The sequence below is a fragment of the Monomorium pharaonis genome, chromosome 5 (assembly GCF_013373865.1).
Source record: "Monomorium pharaonis isolate MP-MQ-018 chromosome 5, ASM1337386v2, whole genome shotgun sequence".
Classification (NCBI taxonomy): domain Eukaryota; kingdom Metazoa; phylum Arthropoda; class Insecta; order Hymenoptera; family Formicidae; genus Monomorium; species Monomorium pharaonis.
In genome coordinates, this window is record NC_050471.1 from 17,099,013 (window position 1) to 17,118,333 (window position 19,321).

The following is a 19,321-nucleotide window of genomic DNA, read 5'->3' on the forward strand; positions in this document are numbered from 1 at the left end:
CATAAAATATAATATAATAACGTAAACTATAATAATATACAGGGTGTTACAAAAGCATCGGATTTGCTTAGCACCATGCGATAGAGAATGAAAATCTAAGAAGAAATGTCTAATACTATTTTTCGATATGGTAAATAGTTTTACCTTAATTCATCATTGTAATAAGTCAATAAGCGCGGAGGTACAAGAGAAAGTCAGTGACGGAGAATGCGTGAAGTTGACTTTGATATTAAAAATTGAAAAATGCTTCTAATGCTAATAATTATCGATAAAATTCTTTGAAAGGCTACCAAAATTTTATTTTCGGCAGGATTTAATCCGACAGGATTTATTCGATCATTATATCACTGGCACTGATCGATGGTTTAATCTCACGGATTTGTACACAGCTGAGTATAATTATGTCCAGGATTATGTAAGTTAATATTTTTTAACTAATTAAATTATCAAAACATTTTATATGTAACTTGTAAAACTTTTATCTATATTTCTCATTTTTTATATATATTTGTATTACTAAATGTTTCTTATATAAAAAATAAGAATAATTGCAATTTCTTGGTCAAAGCAGATCTTGATGCCAATATTGCGTCCACAGGATTTTTTCCAGGAAGGAAAAGGGGCATGATTTAAAATGTTACTTCCAGAATTAGAGAATACTTATAATTTGAAATTTATACCCTTTTTAGTAGCAACTGGGCAGAAATCGGCAAGATTAACACAACTTTATCTTTCCTCCATTCAAAGGGAGAGCAAATGCTTAATTTTTTGCTAATTTTATGAAGGGCAAATGCCCCCTCTTGTCACCCTCTGCGGACGCCCTTGGAAGTTAGCAAATGATAATTTGTATAAATTAGGTTATTATTGTAATTTATTTTTAAAAGTACAAAAATAAAAATCTAAATAGCACAATTAAGCAATGCGTGTGTCTATGATGTTTAGTATATTCTAAATGTATGACGTTTTATTCCAAAATAATTTTGCATGATATTTTTCTGTCATTTTTTGCCATATGTATTAAATTTTTCAAAATATTTTATATTTTCTCTATACCTACATCATACATATATATATTTTTAAATAAAATTAGTTTTCCAGGAAAAGACAATTGACACAATGTTAATACAGTGAATTATTTTATCCCTTTAGTTTGCCGAATGTCAAGGCTAAAATAATTTACTGTGTTATGCAATGTCATTTGTGTCTTTACATAGAAAATGCTATTTTGACGCTATTATATTGTTGCGTCGAGACACGAGCACACTCACTCACTCGCGAGAAATAAACAACGCGGTTTTCAAAGAAACACTAATTTTATTGAAAGAAACGGAACGAGCTTACGATGCGTCCTCCACGGTAGGAGTCCGGCTCACAACTGTCACTTCATCTTATTTAACAAATATTTTGTCACTAACGAAATTATCCCGGCAACCGGCCGATCTTGTTTATTTACAAACGTTGCTATATAGCCGAACCCGGCTAGCGGCCGATCGATATTATTGATTGATCCATCAGCTGACTCGGGCTCGAAGAGTGTACCGGGCGGCGCGCGTAACAATATAAATAAAGAAATATAAGTTAATATAATTTTGTGGGAAATATTTATTCTGAAATAATTTTATTAAACATTTTTTATATTTTTTAAATTTGTTTTTTTTAGAAGTAAAGATTAGTAAAAAATGTTATAATTTATGTGTTTCTCTATAAGTAAAATTTTTTTAACGTCTTGCAGGAGAATCTCAGGATTATAAACAATTTCTCATTAAAAAAGTAATAAAAATTGATTTAAAAGTTAATAACATTGAAAAGTATTTAAAACTTGTCCTACAGAAAATGTCAAATAATACGGCAGAACCTGAACGGAAGGAAATTATAGATATACATATATCAAGATCTGCCATTAAAGGACAAAAATAATCTAGACTCAATAAAAGTACAACTGACCAATAATGCTATTTATCGAGATGAAATGGTAAGCTTAATATCTATTCTATTATTACAAAACTTCTTTAAAAAAGAAAGGCAATCGATTTAAAAAATTGATAGATAATTTCTTTCTGAAAAGAGTGAGATGTACATTAATTACATGTATATATGTATATGTATATCAAATTACACACACACACACACACACACGCGCGCGCGCACATATATATATATATATATATATAATTTTTTGTAGAAGAGAAAAAGCATTTTCATATGTATGTATATTTACAGTAGTATTTTAATTTAGAATTGCAGATTATAAGATAATATCCTTTCTTTTTAATTATTAGGATTGTCCTAACAAAAGATTAAAAAATAGGTGTTCAAATAATAAATTTAAATTTTACATTTTTTGAAATTAACTATTAATATTAATTTGAAATAATTTTAGATTAAACAATTAACACGTTCAACATGTAAAGATTTAAAAGCTTCGTGTTTGCGTATAATGAAGCAAATATTTTCAAATGAGGTGGCAATTCATTACAGCTGGTATGGTGTTAAAAAGAAAGAAAATTTTTCGAAATTAATGATATGCAAAGTAAATATTAGTAAGTAAAATATTTATAAACTATATTTTTAATTTCATTGTTATTTACATTACATGTTAATAATTTGTAAAATAATTTTACACATTTGTTGACAGAGATATTTTTTTAATTCATAAAAAAAATAAAAGAATGTAAAAATCTTTTTTGCAGAGGTGTTAAGAAATGCACATGCTAAGGCAACCGACGAAGAAATGTCAACTCCACTAAAAATATGGCTTGCCCATGCAAAAGAGCGCATGGAAATGGAAAGAGGAAAAGGAACCCTGGTGAAAATGTAAAATCGGAGCGTAAGTTAAATGTAAAAGGAGAATAAAAGCGTAAGTCGAATGTGAAGGGAGAATAATAGAAACGTTAACAAACCTTTTACGAAGCGTAAATTGAAACAATGAAATATAAAAGAAGCGTTAACACTTCTTTTACATTTCATTGTTTTAATTTACACTTCGTAGAAGGTTTGTTAACGCTTCTATTATTCCCCCTTTACATTCGACTTACGCTCCAATTTTCCATTTTCACCAGAGAAGAGAAATAGAGTGACTTGATTGATAGAGTGATATGATTAAAAGAAAAATGTTTCAAATAAATATATTGTATTGTGTTTTTTATATATGAGTAGTTAATACTAAAGCGGTTCTAACTACGGGGCTCCGAGGGGGGTGCGGGTGTGCGGGGGGTACCCGTAGGCGCGGGGGTATGACGTCACGCGGGGAGGGGGATCTCGCGGTGCGGAAATTGCTGACGCAGTATTTTCGGGTCTGCAACCCGGGAGCGGGGAGGGGGATCTCGCGGTGCGGAAATTGCTGACGCGGTATTTTCGGGTCCGCGACCCGGGAGCGGGAGAAGGGGAATCGGGGTCCGCGACCGCCGCCGCCGCCGCCCGCTGCCAAGCGAACAAGAATGTACTACGTGATGAGTGGGAGCGAGAGAACGTGATGGATAGTATATGATGGATAGTATGCGATGTGTATGAGTGAGAACACGTGATGAGTGTGAGTGAGAGAGCATGCGGGCATATGGATATAACGGGTGGGAAGGAGAGAACGTGATAAATAGTATGCGATGTGTAGCATGCGGTATGTGTGAGCGAGAGCGTGCGATGAGTGTAAGAGAGTGAGAATATTGTATTTAATGGGTGAGATGAATGCAACTGAAAGCGAGGGAAGGGAGTGAGAAAGAGAACGCATGTTATATATTTATATAACTTTATATTTATATATTTATATAATTATATCCAAAATTAATCATTTATATATTCATATATTTATGTATTTATATCCAAACTTCATGATTTTCGTCTATTAAAGGATGCATGCTGAATAGACGGCGCAGGTCCCACACGTCGGCTTCGCCAAATTGGCCGCACGAACGTTCTAATACATCGTCGTTCTGCGCTCTTAATAAATCCCTTCTCCAATGCGTCCAAAATTTCCTGTTAATATTGATAAAACCGGGTATTCTGATATCCTCTCGGTAGATCCATGGCTAAAAAATTAGCATTTTTTAGAATCTTATAATTTAACAACTTTTTAAAATATAAATGTCTAAAAACTTACTTGATTAGTTATTGACTCGCGTACCGACAATAACCCTCCTAAAGGGATGTTGATTGGAGGACCTGGAAGTGGTACCTCCACGCGTACCTCGTTGTTTATAACGACCCGTCGAACCGGCATCCCATCAACGCATACATACTAAAAACAAAATAATAATTATTATTATTTAATTTTTTACACTTCACCTGCACATAAACTTGCACTATCACTTACGCCAGTGACAGGATATTCAATGCGGATGCTCTGCATTTTCACAAGTTTTGCTCACAAGTTTGTACGATCTGTCTGCGTCGTTAAGAAGCAGTAGACTAAAGATGTGCGTTACTCTCACTTGAGAGATGAATTTGAAAAAGTCGTGTCAGCTTTGTGGAATTTTTTTTATCTGCACGCATTCTCATTTCAAAGCTTTATAATGCTGTCTCAGTTAACGTCTCAGTTAACATCTCGTTTGAAATAAAAATCATTAAACATATTCCAAACCATTTCATACATCTATATTATACATTATCAAACTGCATTGTACAGCTGCCGAACCGCTATCAAACGGCATCACACATCTATTGAACCGCTATTGAACTACTATCAAACTACATCATATCATACAGCTATCAAACTGCATCATACAGCTATAGAACCGCTGTCAAACTGCATCATACAGCTATCGAACCGATATTGAACTGCATCGTACAGCTATCAAACTATATCATACAGCTATCGAACCGATATTGAACTGCATCATACAGCTATCAAACTATATCATACAGCTATCGAACCGATATTGAACTGTATCATACAGCTATCAAAGTGTATCATACAACTATCGAACCGATATTGAACTATCACTTGTGAAATAAATTGAAAAAACTTGTGTTAGCTTCATATAATTTTTTTCTATCGTACGTGATTTATCAACGAGATCGTCTTATATGAGTTATCTCGGTCAACGTCTCAGTCAAAAAGCATATTAAACATATCATATTCCATTTCATACATCTATATATCTTATATCCATTTCATACATACTATATATCTTATATCTTATATGGGGAAAGGATAGAAAACATTTTATTGCATTTTATTTTTCTTTATTTTGAAAAAATTCCACAATTATATTGATGTTGTGACCACCAGTTATATATTTTAAATACATTTTGTAATGCACAATTCTTAATATGTTTTTCACATCGTATAGTATTACTAACATCTAGATTATTTAAAGATTCAATGTCTTCATAATCTGCATCCAAAGTCTTGATATATATCCCATCATCGGTATCGAGCATGTCCGTCAACCATTCTCGTTTCTGAAGTCCCTTAAGATATATGATAGTATTGCTGTTATCCGTATTACACACAGCAGATGTAATCAGACGTTTCGCCATGCTGTACGGTATCATCCCGTCTTTCCATTGCAATCAACCAAGAAGCGCAAGACTTGTCGGATTTTGTAAGAACACGCCATGGCATGGGGCTAGCAAAAATATAATGTGTGAGAATAGTTCCTTTTCTCAGTACCGCTACTTCCTTTACGATAAATTTTTTATCGACAATGAATCCTTGCAGATCCACAAATGTCGGTACGATCATTATGAGTAACTCTTCAAGACTGTAATTTAATACCAAATATCTCAGTTTTTATCAGTTTGATGTTACATGATTTTGCGCACTACGTTGGACAACGGACAATATTCAATTACACGATCATGTAAAATGAGACGATAAGCGGTAGTATTCGCAGGAACATTTTTCTTGCAATCAAATTCTATGCGTACATCTACGGTAGCACTCTTGACGGATTCGTTTTGTCGCGAACAGTCAATGACCGCAAAAGGTCCTTTTTTCAGGAATGTGATTACATTGAGCAGTGTTTCACACTCATATCCATAATAAGATTTACCAAAACGTCGATATATGTCATACAGAATGGCATATCTAGATTTACGAAAGTCTAAATTCATATCGTCATACGGATAAAATTCAGAGTTTAGATAAAGTTTTACATTGGTTAAATTACAGTCGTCAAAGATTGTAACATCTTGAGACATGATATTTTTTCGACCAGTCTGCAGTGCGAAGATAACGAAGCGCGGTTTCTCGAGTTGAATTGCAGTTTTAACAGCCCATGAATGTTTCGTCGTACTCTGCAACAAAGGATATTCGTACAGATCCCAGGAGCGAAAACTCAGATATACTTAGACATTGTCCACTCTCCAAAGCTTGCAGCAAAGATAATTTGTTGACTTCGTTTAACGTAACATGCGGCATTCGCCACTGCACTTTAAATAATTCAATTTCCGGTTGAGCCGTAGAATTTCCAACGATAGAATTGTTATCGTTGCGCGCTCGTATCAAAATCAATTCATGACGAGCGTTAACAATCACGCGTTTGTAATCTTCGCAAAAGCCTAATAATACATTAAGCGGTACGCAAAAGTTGAAGTATCCTTCCGGTAGGTTATACGAAAATTCCCATCCTGCATTCTGCATAATTACTGTTTTGTCATATGACAACGATACATAGTTCTTGAGAGTGCTGGTTATTCCAACGTTTCTGTTGCGATCAATTTCCACACCGTTGAGTTCATATCGAATTTCATCAAACATGAACGCCACGCAATTATTTCCGAGATTTATCTCATCTTTATCCGTATCGTCTTTCTTCTTCACCACCAATCTTCCTTCGACGTAGAGAAAACTTTCACATGGTAACGTGTATAAATCCTGCTGTTGTATGGGTATCCTTATTTCATCGCTGTATCCAAAAGTGGTGTTGGCGTACGGATTGTACGTATGAGTCTCAATCTTGACGATGCTGTCGTCAAAGATCGGCTCGCCTCCAATGTTCAAGATCTTAGACATCTTAGATATTTCGTACGATAAATCCCAATGATTTTAAAAATTCAACGTTTGACGCGGTGAGATTCTTTTTATCAGATGAGCGAATATTTTTAACTGTCTTACAATTTATTTCACACGGTCGAATATTCTTGATTGGTGTAAAAATTGTATCCTTGCTCATTCAACACGAGCATCTCACGTTATCGTCTTCGTACGTGTAATCTAACAGTAATCTCTTCTCCACGAAAATCGAGTAATTGACCGTCCTGATCCACAATGCGAATCGTCAAATCAGTAATGCTCCGTGCAACGATTGGAAGGTAAATGATCTGTGCAGGCGTTTCCGATATCTTATATCCTGGTGGTACCCTCGGCGAAAATTCGTGTATTGTGTGTACGCACTTGTCGTTGCTGTACGCACCCGCAGTCACGTTACATTCTATGCGAATAATGTTTACGTTTATGATATTTATAAGTGCATCCGATTCATACCACATTCGCGATTCAAGAATACGCGATGAAAATCCCAACAGCGATCCAACGTTGTTAGGTTTAAAGAAATTTATCTGATAAGCACACATAATCTCACTCTTCATTGTATTGTTGTTAGCACGAATCACCACCGGATATTCGCTTTCTTCTTCATCTTCTTTGTGAAACGTTCTCTTTTCCGCAACATTGGGATGAGATTGTAAAATTGTGCGTTTCAAATATCTATCTATATCACGCAATTCATACGATCCTTCGGGAATTGTAATTTCCTTGTCGTCTTTGTCATAATAAAATTTGTTATTCGACGAATTTACATTAGGTATGGTATAGTATGTTTCAAAATCTGTGAGACCGAGCTCGTAATCGCCATCGCTCGAATCTACGGCTGGAAAATAGCTTACCGCAAGGATGCTACTCTTGCCGGTTAGCGTAAACGTCAGTGACATGTTAAAACGAATACTGAGTTAAATTGCACAATGTTAGCCTTTAAATTGATTACTAACTGTTTGAAGAAAATGCAGACATAGTTGGCCACAGTTGCTTTGATCATAACGTTGATAAAGCGTGTGATTGTACTCGATCCGCGTTACATCTAAATATTGCACCAGTTCTTACGGTGGTCTAAGATTGCCGAAACTATCAAAGTATATAGCGCGATTTCCTCTCTTTGCGTATGCCACCCAGTGTGTACCTGATCCTTCAGCGTTATCTGAATTTACAATACCGCTCTCGTTTCGATATGCTCCAGCCGTTGGTAATGCTGTACGCATAAAAATTCTTCTAAAGTGTGGAATGCTCATACGTTTCGCTAATTGTAATAATTGTATGTTGGTAGTTGCACCTTTTGGCATTTTTAACGTCTTTTTGACGTTTTTTTTTTGTCGACACTCCTTGTCCACGCTTATATGGAGCGAGATAAACTCCATGACCTTCCATGACACGATTATGACGTTTCAATTCGTTCAGCTGACGCTGCGCTGCCTTGTTATCATTCACAGCCTTCGCAACTCCCGCCGCTCCACCGACCAACGACCCGAGAACACCCAACAGCGGTAGAATGGGTAAAACACCGCCGCGTTTCGCTACCGGAAGTATTCGTTTACTCGTTCTCGGAAGTATTCGTTTACTCGCTCTCTTCTTTTTATCACTTTTTTTCTTTTTCAAATCCATACCGATTTTTGTCTTAGTTTTCATAGCTGCCCAAACGGCTGCTGCAGCAGCTCTTTCTCCGAAAGTCGAATCGTTCGCTGTAATGCGTTTTCGCGCTTCCGCAGCGAGTATATTATCAGCTGCGTGTCTATCGGTGAGTTCGTTGCTCCGGGAGTATGCAATGTCGTGTTCGCGACATGCCGCGTCCAACGGATTAATACCCCAATCACCTCTGGCCAATCGCTTTTTCAGCCTAGTACCTGGACCGCAAAATTGATATCCTGGTATGTGCAGTTCGAAAGGAAGCGCATTTATCACACGATTTAACAAGCCGCGACCTACCGCTGGCATTCGCGACAATTCTTTATCAACGGTGCGGGGCCGTCGATGTGCGTCTGGTGCAACGATTGATTGTAATGTTCGTAGCAACGACGATGGCTTCGAATCTCCGTATTAGCCTTTATATGTTCCGGAAGCCTGTCCCACACGTGTTCGATATAATTGCTACACACGCGTAGCAGAATAGGTTTCGACACGAATTCTAACTGCTCGGCACTCAAATCGAGTATATCGGAGGGATGTGACAATATGAGAAACATTTTACATACTGAACAATTTTGCTCGGTGCGTCTCTATAAATAGATCGGTCTTATTAATTTTTGTCAGTTTTTATCAGAGCATAGAGGGAGAAAATATGCGATTCGTACAACATTCACCAGCGATTAAAGTAACAAATTTCGATGACAGAATAATGTCCGAAAGAAAAATACGGAGGCATGGAAACATGTTGCCGAGTTCTATACGTGGTATAATTTGCGGTCCGTCAAATTGTGGCAAGACAAACGTATTAATAAGCTTGTTGGAAAGTCCGCATGGAGTACGTTTTGAGAACGTGTATGTGTACTCAAAATCATTACAACAACCAAAATATCAATATTTGGAAAATTTATTGACACCGATTGAAGAAGTTAGTTATTTTGCATTCTCCAATAACTGTGATGTCATTCAGCCGAGTGAAGCGCTTCCGAATTCCATTTTTATCTTTGATAACGTGGCGTGTGATAAGCAAGATACGATAAGAGACTACTTTGCAATGGGGCGACACGTGGATGTCGACTGCTTCTATCTCTGTCAGACGTATGCAAAGATACCGAAACATCTTATACGCAACAATGCGAATTTGCTAATTTTATTCAAGCAGGATGTTACCAATCTAAAACATGCGTACAACGATCATGTAAATACCGACATGTCTTATGAGGATTTTAGCAATTTATGTCATACTTGTTGGCAACAAAAGTATGGATTTTTAGTGATAGATAAGGATAGCGCACTCGCCGATGGACGATATCGAAAAGGATTTAATGACTTCGCAATACCATAAAGCAGTTAGTTGTTTTTGATACGTTGACCAAGTAGCGTTTCTCAACATGGATAACACAGATAACAATATGGATCGTGAGAAGATTGTGAAAAAGATTGCGAAAACAAGTGATTCAATTCGTAAAAAATATCGCGCTTTGAAAGCGGGTAAAGTGCAAGAAAAAATGGCGTTGGAGAGACACTTTAAGCCCATTGTCGAACCATTAAAACAGATTGTTGAAAACACCGTTGGTGATGTATCAGATCCGATTAAGAATAAATCGTTCTTCTCGGGGGAAGACAAATACACAGAACCAAAACCCAAACGAAAGCGATCAAACGCTTCGTTTAACAATTCTATAATGACCTCTACTCCTGTTAAAAAAAATGAGACGATCAAAAACTGTACCAACTAATTTGAATGAAACATCGCAAATACTACATGATAGTGATTTATCGTACAGTCATGTACCTTCCGTCGAAGACGTTTTTGAAATAGCAGCCAATGAACCGCTTGTGACGTCTATTCGACAACAGTTGGAAACGCGAGAGGGACGTGAAAAGTTGCACATGCACTATGGTCCATTAGGTCAAAAATATATGGGGGCTGTTCTGAGTGGTAAAAAACCAGTCATCATAGATACTGTTTACGGAGTTTATTTCACCGACTTTGGAACGATGCTCGGCGATAAACGCATCGACATACATAAGAATGATAACATAGTTATAGATGGTAAAATATACACGGGAACGCCTGGTCTGTACGAATTAATTTTCATGAAAATGCCCAACATGTACACGAATAATGACCTGCAAAATTATAAAAACATTCTATTGGTGACAAATGCATATAGACGCGGACATATTGCACATAATCAAGTAATGGGCAACAAAGGGTCTAAATATAAAAATATAATTGCACCCTTAGTAACAGACGCAAAAGTTGGACAAGGTTTATCAAGCGCTATTACATTAAATGATAACAAGATCGATTATGTTCATTGGGATGATCCCAACGAGCTTGTAGATCGCCTTCGTTTGCTCGAGGCCTCACCAGGCAGGGCACAATGCTCACGGCAACGAGATTCTATCAATTATCGAGGAACTTCGCGAGGCTGGTTTTATTATACATAAATTAAAACTGTGTGAAACAAATCATTTAGTCAACATCGAAATGTCAATCAACAAGTTTGGAACATCACTCGGAAGAGGTGGTGCGGAACCATATTATCAATGGAGCGGATTAGTCAGAAATTACGTGCGCGATAACGCTCTTTGCATGGTTGTCACCGATTTTGATGCAAAGTCGCGCAAGATTCGACGTTTAGCGTTACCTGTAGATGATAGTGATGCAGCCAATAAACGATACGTGCAACAAACTGTGAAAATTTTAAAGGATCGACAGGATGAAATCGAGAGGAAAATTGAGACACTTCAAAGTAAGGTTGAAATTACAGCTTATATGCTAAACGAGATTCAAAGACAGCTCGACGCAATAACTCATCGTGCAGAGTAAAAAAGTTAGTACGTTGAATATATGCACCATTTACATGTCATACTCTGAACATGTCTGAGAAACAATTGCTGGTTGAGAAGTTGCATGCTCCGGCGAGAAGAAATTTTCCTCGAAGACGCGTCATAGTTCATGGATACGATGACCTGTGGCAGGCGGATGTGGTTGAGATGCGTCCTTACACACGATTTAACCGAGGTTATCATTACATACTCACCGTTATCGATGTGCTGAGCAAGCATGCATGGGCTGTGCCGCTAAAGGCCAAGAGTTGTAGCGAAGTTGCTATTGCGATTGCAAAGATAATTCAGAAAGATGGAAGATGTCCGAAAAATTTGCAAACAAACAAAGGAAAGGAATTTTATAACACCAACGTGCAGAAACTATTAAAAAAACATAATATCAATCATTATTCTACATACTCTATAATGAAAGCATCAGTTGTCGAACGCTTTAACCGAACATTAAAAAACGTCATGTGGAAACAATTTACACTCAATGGAAATTATAGATGGATTGATTTGCTGCCGCATCTCATGTCAGAGTACAATGCACGAAAGCATCGAACTACCGGCATGCGACCCATCGATGTTACGCCTGCAATCGCTAAAAAACTCTTAACCACAGTGTATAGTCACATAAAAATTGCGGCACCCGCGCGATTTAAAGTCGGTGACTCGGTGCGTGTCAGCAAATTCAAAACTGTTTTTGAGAAGGGTTATACACCAAATTGGACTACGGAGATATTTAAAATTATTAAAGTACAGCGTACCAATCCTGTGACATATGTACTGGAAGATTCCTGTGGAAAACCTATCGCTGGAGGATTTTACGAATATGAGCTGCAGCGTGTTGCAAATCCTGACGTGTATCTCGTTGAAAAAATATTGCGCAGAAAAGGAGATGAGATTTATGTCAAGTGGCTGGGATTCGATGGATCGCATAATTCATGGATACATACAGACACTGTTATTTAATCCAATAAAAATTGTTTTTATTATATTCAAATAAAAGTACAATTTAACCAAATACATTATTATATTAATTTTATATTATGTGAGATTTCTTTATCATCCTTCCTTAATACATTTTTATTAATACATGTTTTTAACATAAAAATATATATAATTATTTTTAATGTAAAATGTGCATGTAATTTAAAAGCTATATAATGTTAAAGATATTATAGTGGTATTCGATAATGTCCCCACGGTAACGTTTCAACTGAATCGGGTATAAGGTATCTCTTGTCATCATATGGACTTAGAGCGATTTTCGTTTCGGACACCGTATATATTTTATGTAGCTTGGATCTTATACATGATTGGCTACGCGTCATCTCGATCTCATCTCTCAAACACTGGGTATAATCATCAAATGTTATGGTTCGCGTTACTACATTATTCTTGACACCTTTCGCCTTTTTAGTGTCCTTCTTTCCATCTACCTTTAACGCATACATCTTTGCTCTAAGTCCAACGAACTCAGTCATTATCACGCCATTATTCTCATCTTTCATCAAGCCCGGAACTTTTTTATTCTCGAGAGGCATACCGTACGCGTTGTCGACCGGATAATCGCTCGTGTCGAACCTAGCAATATCACGTTTCATCGTCTCGTAAATATCCTCGCACTCGATGAGGTATATGAGACTGTCGGTGTCGGTATACATGACTCTACATTTGTCACGATACAGAGGTAGCATGTACTCGTGGTGAAATCATATAGACACGTCTTAGAAATATCTAGGATACACATGCCTACGTAAATCGGCTTATATAATTTCACCTCGAGTTTTCTAAGTTCAACGGCAATTAAATTTTCTGCAAAAACACTTCGACTATGAAAATTTGGTTTCGCGATCATTGTCTCCGCACCATACCGCCCCACCCATTTTGTCAACAACTTAACGTCAACATGATTGCGCACATTCTCCATGGTTTTACCAAACACCGCATTATTCATTAATTTATACAAGTTTTTTTCGAAATCATTTTTGGCGAGTGTCCGGAATCGTGTATTTAACTCTATATATTTACAGAGCCATGGAGATTGTGCGAATTGTAATATACGGTGTATCTTTGCTATACGAAGACCGTGACGCATGCACTGCTGCAGGTTGCGGTAATGTATGACGTAACGTTCCTTATCATACAGCGTAGCGAGAAGTTTACATTCACGCTTGCCTGGCGGTTTATCGAGTGTTGGGCAAAAAGGTAGGTCAGCGTGCTCGTCGTGAAGGTCTCGGGGATACTCGAGATCAACTTCGAGAATGTAATGTACTATTATTAAATTATATACTTATATACTTATATTATCTTTATTATCAGAGCGTGCTACGTGCATATAGTGTAAATAATATAATTATGCAAATAGTTATTGCAGTTTATGTTTTATATTTTTCTCTTGATATTATATATTTCGTTATATTGTATTTGCAGTTTTAAATGTTAAAAAATATTTTGCTTTATATTAATTTATATTCGCATTTGTAACAATGAAAATGTACGTAGGCACATACGTATATATGCTACTTTTGTTATATATATGCACTTATGCTTTATATCGTGTAATACGTTGCGTATTATATAATTAAGATTAATCCATTTTTATGTTTTAATATAAAAATATATGCAGAAGAGGCAGTTATTGAGTGTGACGCGACTAAAGAAATAACGCAACACTACTTCTAGCGCGGCATCTATAGCGCGAGATTACTATCTCGTTTTGCTAATAATTGAGAATGATGGAACCCATATGTTATTATATATGGGTGGATTCAGCTTTTAATGCTCTTTAATTTTTGTCCTTACAAAATTTTTTAAATGTTGAAAAAAAGGGGTGGGGGTGGAATAAATTAAAAAATTTTAAAATTTTAAAAAATATAAATATACTATTGTAAAGAATATAAAATGCCATAAAACTTTCGTATAGAACATTTTTTCATAAACCTTGTATTTTCAAAGATATTCGCAAAAAACGAAAAAATGCGTCATTTTCGAGAGGTGGTTTCAACCCCTAAACGTCGAGATACGCAGATAAAAAAAAATATGGGTGTAATATTTTTTTATGTTCTACAACATATCCAAAGCTCATTAAAATCGGTGAGGGACAGTTCTGTCCGTTCCCTTGTGAGATGTGTGAAAAAATATGTGATTGTCCCCTCTACTGAGATGTGTGAAGGGTGTGCAATATAAGAAGAGTTCTGACAACGGTATCACATCAGTTAATCAGTGGAATACGGATGGTAAAGTTCCAATCTTGCATTAGTTAATCAAAAGAAGTCGGAGTTTCCCCTGAAAATGAACTATTACGTTCCGATTCAGCAGAATGAAACGTGCGATAAACCGTAAGTATTTCTTAAATTATAAAAATAAAAATAAAAATACTTATAAAGTGTAAAAAATAAAATTATTACCTAATCTATATAAATGTTGTGTGTGTGTGTGTGTGTGTGTGTGTGTGTGTGTGTGTGTGTGTGTGTGTGTGTGTGTGTGTGTGTGTGTGTGTGTGTGTGTGTGTGTGTGTGTGTGTGTGTGTGTGTGTGTGTGTGTGTGTGTGTGTGTGTGTGTGTGTGTGTGTGTGTGTGTGTGTGTGTGTGTGTGTGTGTGTGTGTGTGTGTGTGTGTGTGTGTGTGTGTGTGTGTGTGTGTGTGTGTGTGTGTGTGTGTGTGTGTGTAATATACACATGCGTGCAATACTGTGTAAATCCTTCAAAATACTATTGAAAAAATAATATTGTATAAATACTCACCAAAAAATTATTGGAACTAATAGTGTGTCTAATAGTATTACTATTAGTTCTAATAGTTTTCAATAGTTTTTTGGCAAATAATCCAATTGTATTTTTTCATTAGGGATATGTACATGCAATATTGTGCTATATATACAGATAGGGCTCATGCACAATGAGAGAAATAAGGAACAAGGAATTAAACATAGGGAATTAGCAAGAAGAAAGAAAAAGAGGGATTAATTCCTCTTCTTTCTTCTTGCTAATTCCGTATGTTTAATTCTTTGTTCCTTATTTCTCTCATTGTGCATGAGTCCATATAATGCGATCATACTTTAGACATATTGTGAATATACTGAAGATATACTTTAGACATACGTATAACATTCTTGAGATATATTGTGAATATACTAAAGATATACTTTAGACATACGTATAACATTCTTGAGATATATTCGATACATTCTCACAAATTGCCAGCAAAATTCTATGGGATAAGGCAACGCGGACATAGTACATTATGAGTATATACTCGCCATATCACAGACGTATCTCTAATATTATACGAATATTGCAATATACTTTCGCAATGTCCTACTATGGTTCTCATAATCTACATGTGATGTCTGGGAATGTTAAAAAAATAATGCGTTATTTTTTGAACATTGTTATCTCTATTATATTACATGAATAATAATGTTTAAAAAAATATTCTCTCTCTCTCTCTCTCTCTCTCTTTCTGTCTCTTTTTTTTCCTTTTTTCTTTCATTTTTTTAAACATTATTATTTATATAATATTATATATTTTGTAATATGTATAATGTATGAGTATTTAATATTTCAGAATATTTCTCTTAACACACACACCACACGCACACAGTCAGAGAGGGTTTGGAGTTAAATACTGTGGGAGTGACGAACCACGGAGTCCTAATCTCTGCTGACATATACACGCACATTTACACACATACAAGTTTTACATTAATAGAAAAATGATTTTCAAATCAAATAAAATAGAAAATGTTTTCTCTGAGTCTGCATTGGAGTCTGCATTGAAGTGATCTAATTGCACTTATAACTGATCTTAAATTTGGATATTTATTAATATTATCACATGTTAAAATTTCTTTCATCATATTATCGAAATTCATTGTTGCAAGAGTTTCCTTTTCATCACTTGTGTAATCGGCATGCAACGCGAACCATTCTTCCTTTAAACAATTTTCATCAAACGTACTTAAAATTTTTGCGATAAATAAAACTTCATTGAAGGATATTTCTTTATTATTATCAAATAAAGCAACTTGCGGTTCAAAAGTCTGTAATTTTTGTAAAACCACGTTATTAATAGGTAATCTCCTTCTAATATCCTCGGCAGCAGTTATATAAAATTGCAGACAATTTTTCCGTATAATTGTAATAATATTTTCATATCCTTGTTCTACTAATTTACAAAGATATTTTTTGCATTCTGATCCTAATGTTATGTCACAGAGAGATTTGTGATTATCTATTTCATGAAATAAAATATTTGCGAGTTTATGTTCTGATAATAATTCCGGTTTTATAAAATTATGACAAATTTGTACAAGAAATGTGACAGATTTAGTTTGTAACAAGTGAATCCTTGTTTCAATTGCTTGGAAAAAGGCATTAAAAGGATTAAAGAAATTTAAAACATATTTTAAAAATAAAAAATGCTTACAAACCTACATTCTGTATTAACGATAATAAATATTCGCCTGACTTCGTTTTCTCACTTACAATCATTTCATTGAGGAAATGTGTTATTGTCTCCCAAGATTCAAGAACTCTTTCAATACATGAGTGTGTAATGTGTAAGCCATCGAGTCTCACACACTTTCAATATTTTACGATTTGTACTTGAAAACAATCACAAAATTCATTAAAAATAGCCGTACGCTTTGAACTACTGTTAATATAACTAGCAAGTTTTCTCAAAAATTCATCACAATAATCGGGTATTTAAGCACACGCAGCTCGTGCAATCAATGCAGCAGAATGACAAGGACATGAAAATGTTAATAAATTTTTACTTACATTTCTAATTTTTTTTAAAAGATAATTTTGTTCCTGTCATGACAGACGCATTGTCGCATGACAGGGCAAGAATATTGGCAAATGGAATTTTACGTTTATTCATTACAAATTGAAACGAATTAAATAATTACTTCGCACTAGAATCTCTGCATCAATGTTAATTAACTGTACTAATCGTACACAAAGATCTAATGTTTCGGAATCTATGTATCGAACAAGAAACGTCATCCATTTATCATTAATAATGTCAGTCGTTTCGTCAATAAAAATAGAAAACTTTGTTTTTTGAATGTTACAAACTACACGTTCCGTCTCATAAATATTTGCTAGTTTTTAATTGTATTACGTGAAACACACACACAGACAAAGAGAGTTTGGAGTTTTTAAATACTGTGGGAGTGACGAACCACAGGGTCCTGATCTCTGCTGTGACACTTTCTGAAATTTAAATGTTTATATTATTGTACTTGTTACATTTACGTTTTATTTGTTCGCTTTTTCTCTCTACATTTCTTAGTTTAATACTTTATTGAAAACATAAAGATCCATGTCGAACTCCAAAAAGAGAAAAGCTTCTTACATTTTTAAAGTAAAATAATTTAAACATATTTTAGTATAATGATAATTTTTATTTATTTAAAAACCAAATTTATTTACTTAAGATGCAAAATAAAATAAAGTCACGGAAACCAAAATGTACTGATTAGTTAAAACATGCATTTTAAATAAATTGAGAATTTTTTCTCTACATGGTGTTTAAATAAATATATAAATATGATACATACATACCCACACACATATATGTGTGTATATGTATATACACTTAGTCGAAAAAAAAGCGGTACACCTAAAATTTGTCAAAAAATCACTAAACTTCCAATGACGATAACTACGCGAGTAATAAAGATAAAAAGATTTCTAAAAAAAGAAATTAAAGCTTCAAATGTCTACTTTAAGAATTGATTTCGTAAAATTTTGCATAATAATTTTTTTCAAAATGGCGTATGACAAAGCGAGAGCATGCGAAATTGAAAAATATTGGTCCGAGTTTGCGACGATCGCAAATTTTTCGCACCTATACTTCTGTGGTTTCAGTTTTGAACACAGCTATTAGAACAGTTTTGCTGTAATAAAGTCTTGTTAGTGACTCCAACTATTTCTGAGTCCATCTAATTCTCAACAGACACATCCACGTATAACGTGATAAAACATTAATACTACATTATGTTTTGTAGCGTCAGAATTGACGCAAAAGAAGAAAAAAGAAAAGAAGTAAAAGAGGAAGAGAAGGAAGTAGAAGAGGAAGAAGAGGAGCATAATCGTAAAATTATTCGCACTTCTGTGGTTTCAGCTTTGAACACAGCTATTAGAACAGTTTGCTGTAATAAAGTCCTGTTACTGATTCCAACTGTTCCTGAGTCCATCTAATAATTCTCAAGTAGAAAAGAAAGAAGAGAAACAAGAGGAAGGAAAAGAAGAAGAAAAAGAACAAGAAATATAAATAAGAAGAATATAAAAAAGAAGTATTAGAAGATCTGTATCTTCCATATGTACTCTAATCGTATTTTGTGTACATTTCCAATAATTTTACTGCGAAGAAAATTTTATCTCTTGTTATTTTGTAAAAAATACCGATAATTGATTATCACTGAAATTTGAAAAGATTATTCAAGTGAATGACATTAGATTCACTTAATAGCAACAAATTCAAAATGTATGTACAATGCAGAAATCTATATATACAATATGTAAAATTCAATTGAATAATTCCTCCTTTAGTGTGTATTATATGACATTCAAACCAGTAGTATATTTTTTCAACCAAAAAAAAATAAATAAAATATAAAGTTAACTGTAAATCGTTTAATTACATAACTAAAAATAAAAATTGCAAATATAAGCATTTATAAATTTCAAGTAAAAAATACTATTTTATAATTACAATACGTTCTTGCAAAAAAACTACTGTATTAAAATTTAAATAATTATGTTTAAAAATTTATTAAACAATATGCTGAGAAATGTAATAAATTAGAATGTGTAAAAATGGTCTTTAAGTAAAAAGTAAAATAAATCCTTTT